This window comes from Lissotriton vulgaris, chromosome 3_1 (assembly GCF_964263255.1).
Source record: "Lissotriton vulgaris chromosome 3_1, aLisVul1.2, whole genome shotgun sequence".
In the NCBI taxonomy this organism is placed as follows: Eukaryota; Metazoa; Chordata; class Amphibia; order Caudata; family Salamandridae; genus Lissotriton; species Lissotriton vulgaris.
The window spans coordinates 893,607,665-893,632,111 of record NC_141689.1 but is presented as its reverse complement, the minus strand read 5'-3'; positions in this window follow the sequence as shown (position 1 = coordinate 893,632,111).

Genomic DNA, 24,447 nt, shown 5'->3' with positions numbered 1-24,447 from the left:
AGGAGCAGAACTTTTAGGCCGATTATTCTGTCAGGTTCGGTTCAGGATGCTCCTCAGGATGGGGCTGATGCTATATGGGGGCCCACCTCTAGATCAACCCAAGTCTGACTGTGATTGTGCCCAGACTGTTAAGGTGATCAAGCGGGGGAAAAGTTGGGGTCCGGAGGAGAACAGCTGGGCTCTGGTCACCGTAACCTGTAACCACAGAAACAAGGGATAAGTACTGCAGTACCCTCAACCGGGATAAATAAAACGTAACCAAACCCCTATTACCTCACCTGTATATCTCACAGGGGTGCCTATCTGCAGGAAGGATCTAAGGGCGGCTTCTATATCCCCTGGTGAATTACTGGAAAATACAATACAAAGATCATTAGCAAACCCCCTGGTTCCCTCCCTTCCTAGTTTCCAAATGATCAGGCCAGCATGAACACCTACCCTTATGAAGGATACAGATAACCTAATGTTGCCCCAGAACACCATTCAATGAAAACAAAAGAACGATCCCATTCCTGGTAGCGGTGGTAAATAATCAACAAAGTCTTTCTCCTCCGAGGAAATGCTGATAGGACGGACCTCAGGGTGTGCAAGACGCGACTACCCCAGGGTCTCACTCAAACATTCCCTAACAAAGAGTTAGCAAAACAAATCATAAACCCAGCTCAAAGTATGTGAATAGCGTCTATACAGATCCAGCTCTGTACGCGCTTTAAAGTGGTAATTGAGTACAGTGATTGAAAGCGGCACCAACAACACGGTGTCCTGCGCTAACAGGAGCAAGACGCTTCCTGTACAAACACAACAAAAGTATTCTTTGAAAGCGGCACCAAAAACACGGTGTCCTGCGCTAACAGGAGCAAGACGCTTCCTGTACAAACACAACAAATGTATTCTGAACAAACAAGAGGACTGTAAATGCCCCTCTCGTTTCCCGGCAAAAACCTGGAGTTTGACTGATGGAATGACACACGGGCGCTTCCTAAGCCCCTCCAGTTAATCCGCAACCGAGCGGCCACGCTCAGGGAACCCCACGTTGTAGGCGCTTCCGAAGCCTCACCAGGATAATCCACAGACGAGTCTCTGAAGACGAGCAAAACTGAACCCACACGCTGAAGGCGGCGTGTCTCTCCAGCGCTTGACAAAGCTGGCCTCTGCCGATAACCACGATGCTGCAACAATTCCAAAGCACTCGACCAAAGGTACAAACAGGAATAATCGGCAGCGCTCTTTCCGCCTGACTTCCTGATAATCCTTCACTGCGTCGCGTCATAGGAGCGCGCGGTGCAAAGGATCATGGGATCTGTAGTTTTCTCATCCCGTTTTCCCCAGCACAGTGCAGGCAGTGATTTACCAGAGGTCGGGGAAGGCGAATCGTGACAGTACACCCCCTCTCACAACACTCACTGACTGCCACCAGGTTTACCAGGGTGCAACAAATGGAACCTCCGCACCAGTCGAGGCGCATGCACCGCACCCACCGGTTCCCATGAATCCTCCTCAGGACCATATCCCTTCCAAGATACCAGATACTGGAGCCTCCCCCTGACTCTACGGGAGTCCAAGATGCGCCGCACCTCGTACTCCACTTCCTGTTCCACCCGCACAGGAGCAGGGGCGGCACGACTCGGGCCCTGAGCAGGCTTGATCAAAGAAACATGGAACACCGGGTGTATCCTGAAATGCGAGGGGAGTTTAAGTTTCACTGCTACTGGGTTGACCTGACGAACCACCTGATAAGGACCGATGAAACGGGGATTGAATACACTGAACCTTTTAAAACGAATGTTCCTCGTGGACAGCCACACCCAATCACCTTTCTTATACCCAGGACAAGGCCTACGATGTCTATCAGCCTGCGCCTTGTACCGAAGCTTAGCTTTTACAAGATTTTTTCTGGCCTGCAAAACAGTTTTCCGTAACTGCACCAATCTTGTCTGTAACTGTGGAATCGGGGCTTCAACACCGGGCACACTCAATGGAATGAATCTGGGATGAAACCCATAAGTACAGAAAAACGGGGTACACAATGTAGAGGAATGTATGGCATCATTATACGCCACCTCAGCCGACCATAACCACTCCACCCATGCTTCCGTAGAGGTATCCACAAAACACCTCAAGTACTGCTTGAGGGTCTGGTTTAATCTTTCGGTCTGCCCATCTGTTTGCGGATGGAAGCTGGTGGATAATGATGAAGCAATGCCCAAACGATCACACCAGACCCTCCAAAACCTAGCGGTGAACTGCGCCCCTCTATCCGAAACAATGACCCTAGGCAAGCCATGCAACCGAACAATATGGATAAGCAGCAACTGGGCCAATTGACTAGCCGTTGGTACCCCCTTACAGGCAATGAAATGGCCCATCTTGGTCAGGTAGTCCACGACTACTATTATGGCTGACATCCCATGATCTTGAGGGAGTCCCACTACAAAATCGACTGAAAAGCTTTCCCAAGGACTCACAGGCGTGGGCATTGTTTGCAACAGCCCTTGTGCTGGTCTATGATCGCTTTTGGCCTGCGAGCAGACCTCACAACGTTGAACCCAAGCAAACACATCCGGCCGGATGGTGGGCCACCAGTAAGCGCGTAGTAATTTTTCCAGAGTTTTCTGCCCTCCAGTGTGTCCTGCGCAAGGTAGATCGTGGCACCACTTGAATACTTGCTGTCTCAAAGCAAGAGTAGGGAGAAGCAATTGCGACCCTTTCCTTGGCAGACCTTGACGTATCTTCCATTCCGGGTGTAACCGAATCCACGTCTTCCAAGCGAAGGTCTGGATGCCTTTCTTTACCTTGTGTAAGAATTCAGACGTATGGATCACCCCTATTACTTGTTGAGGTTTGATGATGCTGGTTTCAGGAGACTCCGTCACTGTGGAATGGCTTTCTTGACGGGTAAGAGCATCGGCTTTCCGGTTGTCACATCCCGGGCGGAAGGTGACCACAAAATGGAACTCTGAAAAGAAAAGCATCCATCTCAGTTGCCTTGGAGTGAGGTGACGTGCGGCTCTTAGAAACTGAAGATTGCGGTGGTCGGTGAAAACTGTGATTTGGTGTGTGGCACCCATCAACCAATGCCTCCACTCCGTGAAGGCGTCTTTAATAGCAAGCAATTCCTTCTCGGCAATTGTATAATTGCGTTCTGCCGTATTTAGCTTGCGTGACATGAAGGCAATGGGATGTAGATGACCCGTGTCTTCACTCCTCTGGGAGAGAACAGCCCCCACCGCCACTTCAGATGCATCCGCCTCTACCACGAAAGGGAGGCGTGGGTCCGCATGGACTAGTACCGGGGCAGAGGTGAACGCGGTTTTCAACAGATCAAACGCTGTTTGCTCTTCAGTTCCCCATACAAAAGGGGTGTTCTTCCGGGTTAGTCTTGTGAGAGGGACCACCAGCTCTGAGAAGTGAGAGATGAACCTTCGGTAGAAGTTGGCAAAACCCAGGAGCTTTTGGATGTCCTTGACAGTGGCAGGTTGGGGCCACTCCGCAATGGCACGCACCTTCCTTTCGGCCATTAACTGCCCTGACGGAGTGAGCATAACCCCTAGGAATTCCACGGTTGTGACATGAAACTCACATTTCGTCAGTTTGCAGTAGAGATGGTTTAACTGTAAAGCCTCCAGTACTTGTTTCACATGTTGGATGTGTTCTGGTTCGTCATTGGAGTAGATTAAAATGTCATCAATGTAGACGACTACAAAGATGTCCAGGTATTCTCGCAACACCTCGTTAAGAAAGAATTGGAAAGAGGCTGGGGCGTTGCATAGCCCAAAGGGCATCACAAGATATTCAAAAAGCCCATACCTGGTTTTGAAAGCGGTTTTCCATTCATCGCCTGATCTTATGCGTACTAAATGGTAGGCTCCCCTGAGATCTAGTTTTGTGTATATTTTAGCTGATCTCACTTGTTCCAGTAATACCGGAATTAACGGAAGGGGGTATTGGTTTTTGATGGTAATGGCATTTAAAGCCCTATAGTCTATACAACACCGTAATTCCCCATTTGCCTTCGGAATAAAGAAAAGGGGGGAAGCTGCTGGGGACCGGGATGGACGGATAAATCCCAAAGCGAGTAGATTGTCCAAGTATTCCCGTAGGTGCATAGTTTCGGGTTGGGAGAGTGCATAAATACGACCGCATGGAACCACTGACCCGGGGGTTAGATCAATGCGGCAGTCGTATTCCCTATGTGGGGGAAGTACTTCTGCTTTGGTTTTACTGAAGACTTCTGCATACTCATGGTAATACTGGGGTAATTCCACCTCTTTTTCCGCAGCCGTGGAAACGGTGTGAGTGACTGCCAACACCATAGATGGTCGAGAATTCTCCTGGAGGCAATGGTCGTGGCAATAGGAAGAGGAGAACTCCAAATATTGTTCGTTCCATCTTATCTGGGGTTCGTGTTTTTTCAGCCACGGGAGTCCCAATATTATCCCATAATTAGGAGCCTGGATGAGGTTAAACGAAATCAGTTCCTTATGGTCACCCCCATACCACATCTCATACTCCGGAGTATGCTGTGTGATAGGACCTGATTCCAACACATGACCGTCTACTGCAAACACTTCCTCCATGATGGGTTTGTCTACTGGATTCACTCCCAATTTCCGTGCTTCCGCTAAATCCATGAAGCAACCTGTAGCTCCGGAATCCACCATGGCACGTACATACTTTGGGTCTTGGTCAATCCATAGTTCAATGTCTATGAAGAACAACTGGTTTCCGACTCGGTTTTCTTCTGTAATTGAAGGGATGAAATGTACACTTGAGTCCCTCCCTTCTATAGAACTCAAGCCTCGGAGTTTTCCGAACTCTTATCGACAGTGGATACTGCCCCTGGACCCTTCCGATAGCGTCCTCCTTTTGGTTTCACCGGGCATTCTCGTAAAAAATGGCCTTTCTTCCCACAGTACAAACATAGCCCAAACTTGCGACGATGCTCTTGTTCACTGGTAGTGAGGGATGCTCTCACCACCCCCACATCCATAGGTTCAGGTTTACCCTCAGCTTTATCCCCACTAGACGGTTTCTCCCCGAACACTGGGGTTCTGTCTCTTCTTCCAGACTCTCCCCTTCTCTCTCTCAATCGGTGATCCAAGCGCAAGGCCAAATCGATGAATGCTGCACATGTGGTAGGCTGGGGTTCAACTTGTGCTATTACATCCTTAAGATTGTCTGTGAGCCCTTGGTAAAACAGAACCATCTGTTTGGCTTCAGGCCAATCAGTTTCAGCGATTAATCTACGGAAATGATTCAGGTAAGTCACGAGATCCGAATTGCCCTGTTTGAGAACCAACAGCTCTTTATCAGCTGAGAAGGTCTCCGCTCTTCTATCAAACGTTTTCTCAAATTCGGCTCTAAACAGATCCCAATCGTATAGGATTCCATCATTGTTCCTGACTATGGGTACTGCCCACTGGGCTGCCTCCCCTCCCAAATAGGAGATCAGAAAGGAAACACGTGATTGGTCTGTCAAAAAACATTTGGGTTTACAGGTGAAATGCATCATCACCTGGGTCATAAACACCTGCACTTTCTTTCTATCACCCATGAACCTCTCTGGGGGGGCCAAAGGAACTGGAGAAGGCATTTCGACTACCAGCGAGGTTGGTGGAGGGGCAGGGTTACCCGCATCAAACGGGTTCCGCTGCATAGCATCCATGCGTGCCTGCAACGCAGCCGTTTCCTGGCGAGAGGCGGCCAACTCAACCTGAACTAAGCCTAAGGCGGTCACTACCTCATCTAAGGTAGCCATCCCTTGTATCAACCCAACCAGGAGGAGCAGAACTTTTAGGCCGATTATTCTGTCAGGTTCGGTTCAGGATGCTCCTCAGGATGGGGCTGATGCTATATGGGGGCCCACCTCTAGATCAACCCAAGTCTGACTGTGATTGTGCCCAGACTGTTAAGGTGATCAAGCGGGGGAAAAGTTGGGGTCCGGAGGAGAACAGCTGGGCTCTGGTCACCGTAACCTGTAACCACAGAAACAAGGGATAAGTACTGCAGTACCCTCAACCGGGATAAATAAAACGTAACCAAACCCCTATTACCTCACCTGTATATCTCACAGGGGTGCCTATCTGCAGGAAGGATCTAAGGGCGGCTTCTATATCCCCTGGTGAATTACTGGAAAATACAATACAAAGATCATTAGCAAACCCCCTGGTTCCCTCCCTTCCTAGTTTCCAAATGATCAGGCCAGCATGAACACCTACCCTTATGAAGGATACAGATAACCTAATGTTGCCCCAGAACACCATTCAATGAAAACAAAAGAACGATCCCATTCCTGGTAGCGGTGGTAAATAATCAACAAAGTCTTTCTCCTCCGAGGAAATGCTGATAGGACGGACCTCAGGGTGTGCAAGACGCGACTACCCCAGGGTCTCACTCAAACATTCCCTAACAAAGAGTTAGCAAAACAAATCATAAACCCAGCTCAAAGTATGTGAATAGCGTCTATACAGATCCAGCTCTGTACGCGCTTTAAAGTGGTAATTGAGTACAGTGATTGAAAGCGGCACCAACAACACGGTGTCCTGCGCTAACAGGAGCAAGACGCTTCCTGTACAAACACAACAAAAGTATTCTTTGAAAGCGGCACCAAAAACACGGTGTCCTGCGCTAACAGGAGCAAGACGCTTCCTGTACAAACACAACAAATGTATTCTGAACAAACAAGAGGACTGTAAATGCCCCTCTCGTTTCCCGGCAAAAACCTGGAGTTTGACTGATGGAATGACACACGGGCGCTTCCTAAGCCCCTCCAGTTAATCCGCAACCGAGCGGCCACGCTCAGGGAACCCCACGTTGTAGGCGCTTCCGAAGCCTCACCAGGATAATCCACAGACGAGTCTCTGAAGACGAGCAAAACTGAACCCACACGCTGAAGGCGGCGTGTCTCTCCAGCGCTTGACAAAGCTGGCCTCTGCCGATAACCACGATGCTGCAACAATTCCAAAGCACTCGACCAAAGGTACAAACAGGAATAATCGGCAGCGCTCTTTCCGCCTGACTTCCTGATAATCCTTCACTGCGTCGCGTCATAGGAGCGCGCGGTGCAAAGGATCATGGGATCTGTAGTTTTCTCATCCCGTTTTCCCCAGCACAGTGCAGGCAGTGATTTACCAGAGGTCGGGGAAGGCGAATCGTGACACAGTAATTCCAGATTGCTGCAGTGCCAGCCCATTATAAGACATTTGGTCAGAATGGAAAATAACCACAGAAGGATGAACAGTTATGGACTCCTTTCTTGGTTGTATCTTTCCGGTGTTCTTTGCTTGATTGTCTCAATATTCAGGAGCAAAAAGGACCTTGTGTTCAGAAGGATCTTGTGATGTAATTTTAAGCTGTAGCAGTGTTTTCTAGAGGTGGTCCTTCCTTCTCTCCCTGTGTACCCCTGTTTTTTAGGTTGAGACTTGGGCAGCACGCCGTCGCTGTCTTCAAGACCTGCTGTAATCAATAAAATCACTCTGTTCTCTCCTACTGCTTACGATTGGTTCACTCCAGCATTGCTCTTCTTTGCTGACTCCTGTCTTGTTCAGACAGCCAATAGCTCACTTTCTTTGAAGGCTCAGGAGCAACGGTAAAGTTCAGTGTACTTACACTTGCCTTTGTTACCTCCTGTGTGTGAAAACTTATCACCATCACTTTATTTCGATCTTAAATGATCATTAAAGTACCCAGCAGAAACATTATAGAATATAAGAGAGTAAAATATGTAAACATAGGTAAGATCATTTTGTATAAAAGTTTGTAAAAACGAATAAAATGAATGGAAGATTTCATCATAAGGTGCTTACTGTGCGCTTGATCTACAGTACATATACAGCCTGATTCATGTAGGTAAATTGCACTCGCAAAGGGCCAGATTCTCAGAATCTGGCCCTTAGCGAGTGCGATTTTTGCATTTGGTATTCATGATACCAAATGCAAAAATCGCTATGTAAGAATTCGCATATTTGCGTGGAATGGCATTTAAGGAATCTCTAATAGAGATTCCTCAAATGCTATTCATGACACACAACAAAATTGCGATTTTGGACTTTTGGGGCCGCTATTTACCGACAGGTCAGACCTGTCGGTAAATAGCAAAAACTCAGAAAAATGCTTTTAAAAGCATCATTCAAAGTTGCATGTAGCACACACACATGTCCTTTGGACATGTGTGTGCGCAACACCTGTCCAAAAGTGCATTTTAGGGGTGCTACAGGGCGTCCCTTGGACACCCCTGGCACCCTTAAAATCGCTATCTCAGTTGCGAGTAGCAAATTGCTACTCGCAAATCCTCATTCATTCCAATGGGCCTCTTGGCCCATAGGAATGATTGGGGAGTATTTGCGAGTAGCAAATTGCTACTCGCAAATAAAGAACATGTAGGAATCGCTATTTAAGTAGCAATTCCTACATGAATGCCGTTTTGCGTGTCCTCAATAGCGATTCGCTATGATTCGCTATTAGGGACACGCAAAACGGCATGTACATGAATCAGGCTGATAGATTTTTAGATAGGTCGAGGCCCATCACAAAGTGAATTTAGTTTGTTTTATCCACAGTGCATGCTAATATCTGGACAAACCAAAGACCACAACTCTACATGCATCCGTATTCAAGATTCTTATCACCTTTAGATACTGTCCGGGTCCAACTAATTTACAAAGTGGTATTATATATTTTTCCCTCAGAGATTTGTAGTTAGGACAGAAAAATAGCAAATGCACAATGGGTTCAGGGCTTGCATTACAAGCAGGACAGAGATCATCAGTGAGAACATCCATGCTCCATTTTTTACAAAACAGTTTTGTAGGTATAATCTTGTCCCGAAACTGAAAAAATAGTTTCCGGGCCAAAGGAGGGACAAATTCATCCAGTGTGTCCTCAAAACAGGGGACACATTTAAAATTAAGAAATTTGATAGTCAAGTGGCCTTCTGCTTTTGTCAGTATTTGCAATGATATTGCTTCCCAAAACTTTTCCTTCAGCATCAATCTGGATACAGTTGCCAGGCTACCTGGGTCAGACCAGAACCCCTCCAACCCAAGCCTACCCAGTAGCTCTTTTAGTACTCTAAATCAGGGAATCAAGATGATCGACAAGGACTCAGAGAGGGGCTCCCGGTATGGCAAGAGTTCATCCACAGTCCACCACCTAGGCCAAAACATCAGGAGTTTATGGCTTACTTTATGTACCAGCTGCCTTTGTGCAAGATCCAAGTATAGAGACACCAGTGGGGTGCTAGCAGGTAGATCTACCAGGGATCTAGGGAAGCGATTTTCTATTGCGGACAGACAAATTGTGAAACCTGTGCCGCACAGTTCAGCCCATAGAGGGCACCACCTAAATTTTTGTGTTATAAATTTCAAGAGCAGGTGCAAGCTGTCTTGATAATGTTTTCCTGTGTATTTCGGTAATATTAGCGGTCTGATGTATAAGTTGCATCTTCACCTTTTCAATATATGCCGCCCAATTTATTGTTTGAGTCAGGCGGATGCCCAAATATTCGAAAGCATCAACACGCTCCAGATTACTGTTAGTAACTAACACAGGTCTTTTGTTGGGCTTAGCCACTCCCTTTCTAAAAATCATATATTTGGTTTTTGATTAATTTAACACCAACCCTCGCTCATTACAAAACTTGATAAAATCATTTAAAAGCTGATGTAGCCCTGCAGCGATTTTCAGATTAATAGTGTATCATCTGCAAAAAGGAGGGCAGGCACTCTTTTTCTGCCGATTTTAGGGGCATTGCACCATCTCTATCTAAAAGGTTACCATCATTAATAAAAAAGAATAAAAGGTGTGGGGGCAAGGAAACAGCCCTGCCTTACTCCACACTGAACCGGAAAGGGATCTGTAAGTTGGTTACACTCCCCTCACCTTACATGTGCTGTGTTTGATGAATGTAATCTATTTAAAACATCTAAAAGGTTCATTGGTATGCCCTGCTTCTTTAGGTCCCTACAGAGGTTTGCACCCAGGACTAGGTCAAAGGCAGAACGTAAATCTACAAACGCCACATAGAGCTTTCCTCCCTTAACTTGCACTTCCTTCCAGTAAATGCACAGCAAATGGAAGGTTTGATCCAGGGTGCTAGTTTTTGCTTGAAAACCTGCCTTAAGGTTACTCAGGATATTTGACTCTGTTATCCAGTCCTGTATCCAGGCTAAAATTTGCTTGCAAAAGATCTTCTGCAGAGAGTCAATAAGGCTAATTAGCCTATATCTGGATGACTTCGCTCTGTCTCCCTTTTTATAAATTGGGACAAACTCACCTTTCCACGAGGGAGGGATAGGGGTACCTCTGAGAATTGAGTTAGATAGTAGGTTTATATAGGATCCCCAGAGTGCTACATCCTCCTTGTAGAGATCATTGGGGATTCTATCTGGTCCGGGGGCATCGGTTTAAATGCAAGACCCAATTGCAACTTGTGTTTCTTCTATAAAAAATGAGAGGCCTTCACTCTCATTTCCCTCCTTACTGAAGCCTTCACCTGCCCCTATCTTTATTGATGTTGTTGGCCCGTTGCTGTTTTCACCCATTTTGATTCCCCATCTGCTTCATGTTATAAGTCCTCCCTCACCCTCTGAGCGCATACAGCCCCTGCAGCAGTCGGCATTTGGCCCATTGCTGCTTGTTTTCAGTGTTGCTCTCCCACACAAACGCAGTGTTTCCCTGCATACTTTACGCCATCGCTGCTTCCGCCCACCCAAATGCTGTGTTGTAACCTGCTGAACTCTCAGCATACACGCGGCTTGGCATTATAAGCCCCCACCCTGATGTAATATTGTGAGCAGTCTAGTAGTTGGGTGTGGGTGGAGCTAGGGGGTGAGAGGAAGAGGAGGAGCGAGGACAGGAAAGGGGCAGTTAGTGTAGGGACAGGGACGAGCAAGTAGTATGCCAATAAAGCTCCATGAATCCAACGTAAGTGTCTGTCGTTATTTACAAGCAGGACACTACAGCTGGCGACGAGGGTGGGATGATGTGACCTGCCATCCCTGAAGAAGTAAGGAAAACTTCCCTGTCCCGGGCAGCACGAGAAACTTGGTCGCCGTCGCGACATGTGTGCCCCCGAAGAGATCGCCGCCTAAAGACTCAGGCCAGCGGTAATTGCCCCAGCTCCGCGATTCAGCGATTGCGTGGAGCCCGGCCTGACGAGCGCAGTCGAGCGCCAAAGACAACTGAAGCCGAGCGCTACTTTGCTCCAAAATCGGGAGCTCACCCCGGATGCGTGAGACTTGGCACACGGCCGCCGAAGTAGATCGCGACTGAAGAAAGTAAGTCGGGAGCCCACCCCGATCTTACCTGGATGCTGCAGCAACTCAAGAAGGTGAGAGGCAGTAAAGAAGCCCTGCCGCCTCTAGGACTGGCTGCCGGTGAGTCCTGGGGAAGAAATCAGCCTCGAGAGAATGAGTGGAGGTGAAGTCTCGTGTGAACTGAGAGTTCAGTAACGCCGGCCATCTTGGAATCAGGCAACTATCAGGACATCCCCTATGTGCGGATTGCAAGCGGCCATTTTAAGGTCAGGCAGTGTCAGGCATTAAGAAATAAACATTGGTATATGCAAAACAAGCATTGGCGACGACAAGAGGCAAGCAAACAAGCATTGATACATGCAAAACAAGCACTGGCAAAAGCAAGAAGCAAGCAACAAGCATTGATAGATGCAAAACAAGCATTGGTGAAGACAAGAGTCAAGCAAAAAAGCATTGATACATGCAAAACAAGCACTGGCAAAAGCAATAGGCAAGCAAACAAGCATTGATAGATGCAAACAAGCATTGGCAAAAGCAAGAAGCAAACAAACAAGCATTGGCAACAACCAAACAAGCCTTGGCGAAAGCCATAAACGAACAAGCATAATAAGCATTGGCAAGAAACAAGCACACAAGCAGTGGCAAAGAGCCGCAAGTGAGTGTCATTGATACACCTGCATGGACATATCGAATCCTCCAACGAACAGAGATGCACCAGCTGCGACTGGGGCCTCACATCTGCGCCCCCCCTGAACCTCTGACTCTGGTAGCTGGCGGAAGCATGGGCCCCAGATGGCAGGAATGGCTCGAGGACTTTGAGGATTACATCGAAGGATCAAAAGTCACGGGGGACAGAGATAAACTAATTGCACTGCACAATCTGGTGGGAAAAGGAGTCTGCAAGGTGATTAAAGAGTTGCAAACGGATGATAAAGGAACATATGACAAAGTGCGAGATGCGTTAAACAGAAAGTTCATACACAAAAGAAACGTGGATTATGAGAGATATGTATTCCACCAAGTGCGTCAAGACAAGGAGGAAATGATGAGCACATTCATATCTAGGCTACGCCGATTGTCTCAGTATTGCAATTTTGACGCATTCTCAACGGAGGATGCCGTCCGACTGAGAGTCATTGAGGGCTGTCACTCAGAGACACTGCAAAGGCGGCTGTTAAGGAAAAGCCATAATCTTGATGAAATAGAGGAGATGACCAGGGTGCATGATCAGGCGGAGGAACATGCCAAAAGTATGGAGACGGGGCGTAGCCAAAGAAGAGAACAAGCACATAGGGTGCAAGACTACAACACTCGCAGAAGATCAAGGGAACGACAGAGAAAGTCCCGACCAGCATCACAACATCAGTACACAAGACACAGACGTTACGAGTCCAGTCGGAGAGAAAAGAAACCCGAACTCTCAAAAAATTGCTATCGATGTGGGTACGATTTCCCGCACACAGATGCGTGCCCAGCGATGGGTCAACAATGCCGAAAGTGTGGACGGAAGAATCACTTTGAGGTAATGTGTGGAGTATATAACAAAGAACGAATGAGAGAAGCTACAAGATCGTCTCGCCCGGACACAAGGCGACATCATGCGCAAGCAGTACAGGATCGAGTCAAGTCATCCTCTGTCTCGTCTCACTCCAGTAGGGAGTCCCACAAATCACAATGGATGAGAAGGTCACCGAGAAGGTCACCGTCGAGAGATTGAGATCAGCATCTCTGGAATCGGAATACACTGATGAGTATGTCTGCATGGTAGCAGACCCGGATCAACTAAAGAAGTACTCCCCATTGGACATAAGCGTGGGAACACATGCAACTAAATTTGTGTTGGACAGCGGGGCATCAGGAAACTACATCCCTGTAACTGAGTATAATAAAATGAAGCCGTCGCCCCCCTTGAGTCCGGCACATGTCAGAGTGTTCACCTGGATGTCTAATAAACCTCTTCCGTGTCTGGGCAAATTTGCAACGACGTCATCGAAGGTCCAGAAGCTGACTGCCACCTCAGTCTGCCTTCTGCCGAAAGCCTATGGTTGGTTGAAATCCTACAAAAACAAGAAGAATCCTACTGCTAGTGTGAGGAAAGAAGGGGAAGCACTCAATGTTGTGTAAAATACCCCTCACACACCAACAGGCCCCTTGGTGTCATGCTTCATCATCGGGGTCTTCGCACCCCGCTAGAGGGATGCGGCACGCTGCGACCTACGACTACGTGGGAGCGTTGACAGGTGTAAACTATGTGTGGTGTGTGTTGATTGTGAGTGATAAGGGGATTAAATGTGAGTGGGAAACGTGGTGAGGAAATTTAAAAAGTACCTGGCTAGTGGGAAAAATGAAAAAAACTTTATTTCGTACCCCTAGCTGGTGCTATTAAAAGGTGTGCAGAAAAAAGACGAGGTTGGCTTGTCTTAATTATGGACAAAACCTCTGGTGTGCGTCGACATGTTTCGGTACGTGTGTACCTTCTTCAGGACGGGGCACAACTCCCAACCCTACTCACGTATTTCTAAAAAAAGGGGGTAAATATATTTAATGAAAAGTGAAATCACTCATTTCAAGTTGGCTACAATGTGCCTACAGCGGTTTTTGGGATCATGTATTTACATGTCCTGCAAAAAAAGAAAAAAACATTAGGTTTGGTTACCATGAGGTGTTGGCTCTGACAGGTGCAGTCACCTGGAGCCCCAAACAGAGAACAATCTGTAAAGGAAAAGACATACTAGACACACAACACATAGAACACACTTAGGTTTTTGTACTTATTGTTTTTCAGACATACTCGTAGTCTTTGATGTCTACTGCATCATGAGCAAGTCCTGAGCATCAAGGTGGGTAAGTGGATCCACAATCTACAATGATAGAAAGGTGGACTCAGTGCTGTTACTTATATTTACTTCTTACCTCCTCCATCTGCCCAGTGAGGCTGGATTCTGTGTGGAGAGAATACTCACGAAATCCGCCTATATTGGCCTCCTTCTACCACCCCGTGCTGCTCCGCCGTGAATGAATTGCGGACGTGTTTGGTGGTATTTAAAGAGAGGCTAGGTGTATTGTCATTGGTTAATTGCCGGAAGTCACAGGGAACATGTATGAAGACTGTTCGTTATTGCCTCTACGTCTGTGATCTAATTAACTTCGACATGTGACCTATTGGTGTTTGTTCATTACCGGAATGTCCATATATGGTCTTTCCCTTTCTTGGCCAATCATGTGCTATTCATGGGTCCGGCGCTGAACAGAGAACCGAAAAGAGGAGCGCCGTTGTTTACACGACTATGTATCATGTGTGCATGCGCATGTGTTGTTTCCCGTTGGCGTCTATGCGCATGCGTGATAGCCGGTCGGAGGTAGTGCATGTTCAGAGATGCGATTTTTAGCAGGTTCCAGCCGTAGTGGTCAAGTGATTTGGCTCCACGGTATGTCATCGTTTAGTCCCGTGATATGGGTACCAAGGCGGAACACCCAACGTTGTTCCTTCTGGAACAGGCCTGATTCCGAAGGCAGTCGCTCAATGACAGTCCAGCGAAGATCATTTATGCAGTGCTGTAGTGATAGGAAATGTGATTCCATTTTGGTTGTTGATTTTTTACAGCATATGTTTGACTTATGTTCACCAATTCTTGTTTTGACTGGTCGAGTGGTCATGCCTACATATTCCAATCCACATGGACAGGTGATTAAGTATACCACATTTTTTGTGTTACAGTTTGAGAACTGGCGCTGTTCCCATGTCATGCCATTCCTGAATGTGAGGTTCTTGCTTTTCTGAGTCTGGTGGCAACAGCTGCAATCACCGCATGGGAAGTGGCCCTGTACACTGGTCGGGTTCTGTCTCGCAGCCTGGTTTTCCCGTGGTCTGGTATGGACCACGATGTCTTTTATGTTCTTGCCCCTCCGATGCGCATGCATTGGTTTCTCAAAATTGAGGTTTCCACAGTTCAGGATGCCCCAATGTTTTTCGATCACCTTTGACACCTGGTTCGATATTGTGGAGTAGGTTGTCACGCAGATGGGTCTCCTGTTCATATCTTTCTCTTTGGGATTTTCCTCTATAAGAGCCTCCCTATGGTTGTTTTTTGCGCGTTTTCTCGCTTTTTCAATGGTCCTCGTTGGATACTGCCTTTCCACGAGTTTTATTGTTAGGTCCTTTGCCTGACGGTTGAATTCACTTAGTTCCGTACAGTTCCTCCGTAATCTCAGAAACTGTCCGTACGGCAGATTTTCCCTCAGGTGTCTAGGGTGAAAACTGTCATAGCGTAACAGGCAATTCCTGGCGGTTGGCTTGAAGTGGGTGTTACTTTTTAGCCTTCCATCCTCGCTGTAAATGTTCAAATCTAGGAAGACCATCGACTTATTTGAAAAGGTGCTAGTGAATTTTAGATGATGGTTCTGGTTATTTAGCCAGATCACAAAACTCTTAGCACTGTTGGCATCACCGTTCCAAATGATGAAAATGTCATCGATGTACCGTTTCCAGATGCCAATCTGGGAACGGTACGGATTGTTCTCATGCAGGATTTTTTGTTCTTCAAGATGGTGGACGTATAGTCCTGCCAGGCTCGGCGCAAACGTGCTTCCCATACTTGTCCCATGGGTTTGTAGATACAGTGTCTCTTTATACTGAAAAAAATTGTCTTTCAGGGCCATACTAATACACTCCAGGACTAGGTTTCTTGGTGTTTGGTATTTCCACGGTCGGCTAAAGAGTACCTCCTCGATTATCTCCAGTGTCTCCTCGTGGGGCAAGCTTGTGTATAAACTTTCCACGTCGAGACTTACTAGGAGCTGCATGGTTGGGTCAAAAGGTAGGTCTTCCAGGAGTTGTAGGACTGACTTGGTGTCCTTGAGGTATGTATTTGTGGCTTGTACCATCGGTCTGAGGAAGGCGTCAGAGAATTTTGATAAGGGTTCCAGGATAGACCCAATGCCAGACACAATAGGTCTCCCTAGAGGGTTGTCAAGATTCTTATGTATCTTGGGGATACAATAGAAATATGGAATCCTGGGGTTGGGTTGCTGTAGGAAATCAGCTTCCTTCTTGCTGATCCAGTCGTGGGCAAGTCCTTCTTCCACCATGCCACCAATTCGTGTCCGTAGTCTTTCTGTTGGATCATTGTCCAGTTTTTTGTAGTTCCGTGGGTCAGACAGAAGACGTAGGCATTCCCTGTCATATGCTTCGAGGGTTTGCAATACGATTGCTCCCCCCTTGTCGGCAGGTTTTATGACGAGTTCACTGTTAGATGTTAGTTCTCGAAGGGCTCTCTGCTCTTCTCCACTCGTATTGTGGAAGACATTACTTCCTTGGATGTTCAGTTTGTTAACTTCTGTAACCACCGCTTTCTCGAAGGTTAGGATCTCCACCGGGATGCTTGTGTCTGGAGGGGTGAAAGTTGATTTTAATCTCAGACCCGTATCGGTTTTGTCTTCAGGAAGAGGTTTATCCTTAAAAAAAGCCTGCAATTTCAATTTCCTGAAGAAATCTTGTAGCTCCACATTGAGTTTGAAGACATCCGGTTTATGTGTGGGGACATATCCCAGTCCTTTATTCAGGATGTTTTTCTGCGTGGTGGTCAAAGTGATTGGTGTGAGGTTCACCACTAGGTCCCTTTCTTGCTGGTAGACGGTTGGTTCGGAAGTGACCCCGTCATGCTCCGGGTTGTTCGGGCGATGGGCTGTTCTTGATCTTCCCACGCCACGTTGTTCCCTTTCCGGTTTTTCCCGCGCGAATTCTGGCGCGCCCCTAAAAAAGGCTGCTGTTGACCTCCATAGGGTTGTTGTTGACCGTAGAAACCATCACTGTATTCCTGGTTCCACATTGGTCCGAACTGGAAAGGGTTGAATTGAGGTGGACCCATGAATGGTTGGTAATGGTTTGGCGGTTGGAAACCTCGCCATCCCCTTTGTCTAGGGAATTGTTGGCGTCTTTGTCTCCATCCACCCCTCCGTTGTTTGTTCCCCTTGTTTCCACTCGAGTTGGAACCTGATGAGCCGGTATCCGAAGTGTCGCTATCTGCGTCGCTGTAGTTGTTTTTTGAGACATAGTCCACTCTAGTGTATGGGTATGCACTCTCTGGAGTGAATTTCGCTACATCCTTTGTCAGCTTGTTAGTTTTGCTTTGTTTCAGATTGAACTCGAATTCCGTCATCTGTTGGTTTAGTTCTTCGAGTCTGGTTTTCAGTTCCTCTGGTGTGATATATGTTTGCAGCTGGATCTCAATTTTATTTATCTCAATTTTGAGTTCTTGTGTGATCCTAGCAGCTGTTTTGATTATGAGGACTAACCAATCTCTTGAACAGTGCCAGGAGATTAGTGACCACTCTTTCTTAAAAACCATGTCCTGTTGGAAAATTAGTGGCTCATTTTTCACAATCAGGCCCGGTGGTGCCATTTTGTTGCGGAGGTATTGGGTCATGAACAATCCGTGTAAAGCGGCTTTTATCTGGTTTCTTCTGAGATTCAACAATTCATTCCAGTCGTTTGTTTTTGGGCCTGTGTCTTGGTTGCATAGTCCTTCAAAAAGGTTGCTGTCTGCTAGAATCTTATCGATTTCTGCCTCCGCGAAAGTGAGGCCATGTTCGTCTTCCATTCTGATGGAACCGCTGGCTTCTTTTTTACCTAAGTGTGTGTCTGTCTATGTGTATGGAATAGTATGTCTGTGGGGAACTCCCGCAGCTGCGCGCTGCCTAGACACTATTTTTAACAAGGAAGGGAGGTAGAGTACAAAGTAGGATTCCTACTCCACGGGCACTGATACAAAAACAAGAAGAATCCTACTGCTAGTGTGAGGAAAGAAGGGGAAGCACTCAATGTTGTGTAAAATACCCCTCACACACCAACAGGCCCCTTGGTGTCATGCTTCATCATCGGGGATTATGGTGGTGAAGAGAAAGAAGGAAGACGATGAAGGGAGATGGGTGATGGTAGAAGGGGAGACAGCTGGAGGTCGATACACAATTGTTTCTGTATACGGCTCTAATGAAGATGAACCTGATCTTTTTGACTTATTAGATGTCGAGTTGGCATTATGGTCAGAACCAATAATCTTTTGCGGGGACTTTAATATTAATGGGTTATCAGGGTTGGGTATGTTGGGAGGGGGGATGAAGGGTGACCGCAAGAAGAAAACACGAAGAGCTATTGCTAATTTAATGCGTAATAATGCACTGGTTAATGTTTGGTCAGCATACAATCCCACGGGAACAGGCAGCACCTTTTACTCTGCTCCCCATAAAGTTATTGCTAGATTGGACTACTTTTTAGTCTCTAGCCCCTTAGTACCAGACTTAAAAATAGAAAAGTTACCCCGGGTTTTCTCAGACCACAATCCACTGGTATTGACTATTCCTCAGAATTGCAATGCTATCTATAAAGAATATAATTGGACCTTTGAAAGAGGGTTACTTAAAGAAGAAGATTATGTTAACAGAATGAAGGTGTGGATCAGACAATTCTGGGAGGTAAATAGAGGTACGGCATCTACAGAAGTGGTCTGGGATACATTCAAAGCAGGGATAAGAGGGGAAACATTGGCTTGCACTTTTCATAGGAGCAAAAAAGAAAAACTAGAATTAACTAATAGACTACAGGACCTAATGGAGCTAGAACAACAGCTTATCCAGGCAGTCATCAACCAAGAACCTCTTGAGGAGATCCTATTAGAGATAGAGCTGAAAAGGGCAGAGACCAGCGAAAAACTGGCAAATAAAGCGGCAAGCAACTACTTAACAAAAAAGGAAAAATGCTACGAATTTAATGAGCGGGTATGTCATATGCTAGCAGTCCGTATTAGACAAGATTTGGCAGCGTGAGAAATTAAATAAATTAAGGACAAAGGGGGAAATGTTGTGACTTAGGGAGTTCACTCTGAACTATATGATCAAGATCTGGGAGTCGTGGAAGATGAGATAGAGGATTACTTAACGGGCATTCCTCATAAGGAACTGAGTGAGGAGGACAAGGAGACACTGGAATTACCATTAACATTGGGAGAAATGCATAAGGCAGTAACTAATCTCCCCTCAGGGAAGGCTGCGGGTCCCGACCAAATTCCGGCGGAATTCTATAGAACTTTCTGGGACAGCCTGGGGATTGATATGCTGGAAATTTTAAGGCACGCACAGAGGGGGGAAAATGTACCACAATCATGGGCCGGAGCAAATATTATTGTCATTTTGAAAAAAAACAAATCGCACTTGGATCCCGGTTCATATAGGCCGATAACGCTTATGAACGCTGACGCAAACATTTACTCCAAAGCTCTCTCACAAAGACTAAGTAGGGTAATTGAGGGGTTGGTATACACAACACAGCACGGATTCAAGGCAGATGGTTACCATATTGGATGCTGCAGGTGCCACAGGAGACCCTGCCTCGGCCATCTTCTTGGATGCAGAGAAGGCCTTTGACAGGGTCTCCTGGGGGTACTTGTGGGAGGTTTTGGAGTGGTTTGGGATAGGAGCAGGCTATATAAAGGCTATAAAGGCATTATATTTAGAACCCACAGCCAAGGTGAGGATAAACAGAGGGTATACTGAGGGTATACGTATAAGACGCGGTACAAGACAGGGCTGCCCGGCTTCACCACTGGTATTTGCCTTATACCTTGACCCTCTTTTGCGTAGATTGGAAGGGAATCCCAACATTCTCCCGATCAAATTGAATTCTCATGAGTATAAAACACTTGCCTACGCGGATGACGTGGCGGTGGTCACCCCAGAACCAGGGTCGGCTATTTTAGAAATCGAACAAGAGGCTGTATTCTTTGGTACTATTGCAGGCTACTCACTGAATAAAGGAAAAACACAAATTATACAAAACAGTTGGGTGAACTTTCAGGATATAAGAGTAGCTCCTGAAGTCACGTACCTAGGTGTGAAGATTACAGCTGACCTGGATAGGTTAGTTGAAATCAATATGAGCCCGCTACTGGCAAAAATAAAAACAAATACAGAAAGAATGAATAATTTACATCTGACCTTAATGGGTCGAATTAACGTAATTAAAATGGTAACATTCCCAAAAGTTTTGTATCTGTTTAGATCTATTCCATTATTTTTTGATAACATATGGTTTAACAAGCTGGAAGCGATTTTGAATAAATTCATTTGGGCCAAAGGAAGACAAGGAGAGCCTATAGACACCTAACAGTAGATAGAGGAAAAGGTGGCTGGGGGGCGCCGGATTTCAGGCTCTATTATTGGGCCGCTGTAATGCAGTACTGTCGGGGGTTAATAGGCGGGGGAGGTACAGAACATAGAACGGAAACCGAGGCAGGATCAACTAATGTCTATACTACACTAATGGGTGAGGAGGCTGAGAATGGGTTTTTAAACACAACCGATTTCAATTATTTTAAACATACACGGTTTAAGACTTTGAAGGCAGCCTATAGGGTGTGGAAAGGAGTGGCAAAAAAATTTGGTTTGGGCAGATTTAATAACTATACGCGGCTGTACACAAATTGTTCACTACCGAGGGAGATTTTCAGGGATGGCACTATGAGAGACTGGTATAATAAGGGCATAGTGAAAATTGGGAATCTGCTGGATAGCCAGGGGAACATGCTACAGTTTGGGGCCTTAAAAACGAGATTCGGGTTAGAGCATAATAGTTTTTATAAATATCTCCAAACCAGAAGTTTTTCTAATGCAAAAACAAGGTGGCCCGGCAGGATTGGGACAATGTAAAATTATGGAATATATAGAAATAGCTAATAAGTGCACAATCAGACAACTTTATGCGGAACTGAAAGACAGTAAAATAGACGAAAGGGCGAAATACTCACAAAAATGGACAGAAAAATTGGGGTCAGGGTTAGAAACCTTTCAGCTATCTTTGGACTTGGGCAGAACAGTGTTATGCTCTGCAACCCTTCAATCACAGCACTTTAAGACAGTATTCTCACTTTATCACACCCCGGCCAGAATCGCCCAGTGGGGCGGCACGTCTGGAATAACATGCCCTCGGTGTAACTCAAATGAAGCAGATATTGTACATATGTTTTCGCAGTGCCCACAATTGTTTACCCTAAAAATGGCCATCGAAGAGTTTTTTAATAAATCACTTAGGATTAAGATTAAACTTACTGATGAATTAATTATATTGGGGGCGGCTGATACGGCAGAAGCAATGCCAGTAGAGTTTATTTTCGTTTCACTTGCAGTTTATCGTATATGCATAGCAAGAAACTGGCTGAATAAGGCTCCCCCCACATTCCAAGAATGGATCGCAAGCCTTCTTTCTATGTACAATCTGGAAAAAGCAATTTATGAGAGGAAAGGTAGGAGGGCTAAGGTACTAGGTAATAGAATATGGCATCCTATTACGAGTTGGAAAAACAATAGGCTAACCCCAGGTTAGTGAAAGAAAGACCGCCATAGATTCTTCTTTTTTTTTGGTTTTTGGCTGTTGTATAGGAATCGGTAGTATATATCACACATATGTTTGTTTGATGAATCTTTTACGTCATAATGTACTGTAATGTATATAACCACCTGTAAAATTGGTATGTGCTGTAAACATATGCAGGAATATGTGGAAAACTTTCTTGGAAATGCTTAATAAAAATATTTAAAAAAAAAAAAAAGAGAGATTCATGGTGACTTTGGAAAAGACCTTGCAACAAGCCACCCTGGACAAAAGAGACTTACAGGTGGCTCTCAATGAGGTGCTGAGAGAGTGTCGGACTACCTCACATGCCACCACATGAAAATGTCCTGCCACGCTCATGTTGGAGCGACCCATTCGAACGCAGATCCCGACATGGGAAGGAGCACTGCGACCCGTGTCTCCAGCACGTGCCGATCAAGAGGTGGTACTGGCAGATCACGCTGGTAAGAGTAAAATGAAAGTCTATGCAGATACTCCGAGGAGAGCCAAATCTCCATTTTTTCATGAAGGAGACTGTGTGGTGGTTAAACAAGATCAACTAGAGAAAACGGACTGTAAATTGAAAGACGAGCCTTTGGTAATCACTCAGCAGAAAGGTACAATGATTACTGCGGAGTCCGAGAAAAGAAGGATTACAAGAAATGTCTCACATTTCCAAAAGTGTACCCCTGCCCTGAGAGAGGCTCTTGATAGAAGACCAGACCAATGAGAGTAAGAGGGACCTGGTCAAGTGGATGCCGTACAGAGACCTGAACGTCAGACTGAAGCTGCGTCCGAAGACTCTGGAGTGAATCTCCCTCCTAGAAGGAACATTCAAAAGCCCAAGAGACTAATTGAAGAACTTTAATCAAGTCAGTTACTTTCTTTAGTTAACAAAGGGGGAGATGTAATATTGTGAGCAGTCTAGTAGTTGGGTGTGGGTGGAGCTAGGGGGTGAGAGGAAGAGGAGGAGCGAGGACAGGAAAGGGGCAGTTAGTGTAGGGACAGGGACGAGCAAGGAGTATGCCAATAGAGCTCCATGAATCCAAAGTGTCTGTCGTTATTTACAAGCAGGACACTACACCTCCAAGCGAACATAGGCCCTACAGCATTCGACTTTTGGCTCGTTGCTGCTTGTTTTTTTTTGTTGTTGCTTTCCACCCGCTTCATGACGCCACACTTCTTGTTTGGACGCCATTTACCAAGCAGTGTGTAGACAAACTTTGCAAGTAATGTAGCTACAGTGCAGACACTGCCCCCTTTTTTTCAAGCCCTCCTCTTTCTCCAACAGCAGGCAGGGATGGCTGTGCACTGTAGAGTCGCCACAGAGCCTGTAAAATCCACCTGGGCTTCTGGGAGGGGCCAGCCACATACAGAGACCATGCCATTTGCCTGCACACATCAGCCAAACATAATGACTGCAGACATTAAGATGTACATTTCAGGTGTTGCAGAGGAGAGGCCGCCCAATTTTAAGTACTTTGATAAGGCAACCCAAAAAAAAATTTACCTTTTGATTTGCATGTGCCGAGAGGCATGCTTACCAAAGAAAGAGTCCTGGTGGAGGGCAGCAGGCAGCATTTCTTAACCTCTTTACCTTAATCTCTTTAACGTTTTTTACAATCAGTAACTCTTCTGTGGGACGGGATCATTAGTGCACTCAAGGGCTGTTGGTTGGTTTTAAAAATGGTGTGTTTTAAGTTCTCCACATAATACGTCCTCCTCACTCATTCCATTGCCCCTACAGCCCCCTTCATGTCCCGCTTCTCACAAATTTTGCATTAACAAAATATCCCAGAGTCATTGTTAAATATCCCAGAGTCATTGTTAAGAAATCTGAGCCCCCCCCCCCCCCCCCCCCGGCCCCCCCAATCTTATTTAGCAAGCTATGTCCCTGATGCTATCTCATCTCTTGGGTCAATAATCCTTCATATATAAATCACTTGAAGGTGTGTGACTGTATAATAGCGTGCACAAGGTGAGGCTTTTCTTCCCTCTGCAGCTAAAGGGCAGATCTCTAGAGCATGTCTTGCAGCCATTCTACTTAGAACTAACTCCTCACTGAGGAAACAGGCTAAACAAGCTTTAGAGGCTGAAAGCATCACGGTGTGTCAATGAAAGTGCCATGCAACCTCATTCAGTGAGACGAGGAAACCCTTGTTTCTAGTTCTACCTGAGGATTTCAGACCACATTGCCTGAGCAAGCAGCTTAAAACAACGTGGCAACCAAACATATATGCAGCAGCAGAGTACATTATTTTTAACAATTAATTAAAGTACATAATTGTTTGTAGTTCTGTGTCTGCATTGGAAAAGTGTGTACAGTTTAGAATATCGTCAGTAACATTTCAAAGTGCATGCTGATAAACGTAACTGCAGGTGCTGCCATTTTGTTCTTAATCATCCTACAGAGTGTTGGGGGACATCATATTCCACCCAACACCACATAATTCAATGCAACACAATTCTGCACTACACAACATAAGTACATTCCACCTAATGCCACTCAATGCCACCTAATCACACTACACATAATTACCCTCTACTCAATACAGCATAAATACACCCCACATAAATGCACTCTATGCCGCATACCACCAATCCACATAAATGCTCTCTCCACCATACCAAATAATTCCAGTAAGCATAATTATGGTCAACAACACACAGTTCCATGCTGCAGAATTCAACTCCACACATTTTCAATACACCACGCAATTCCACAACACACTACATACCTCCAATACACACTACAGATTTACATGTCATACCAAAACTAACAATTACAATACAACCCACATAATTCCACTC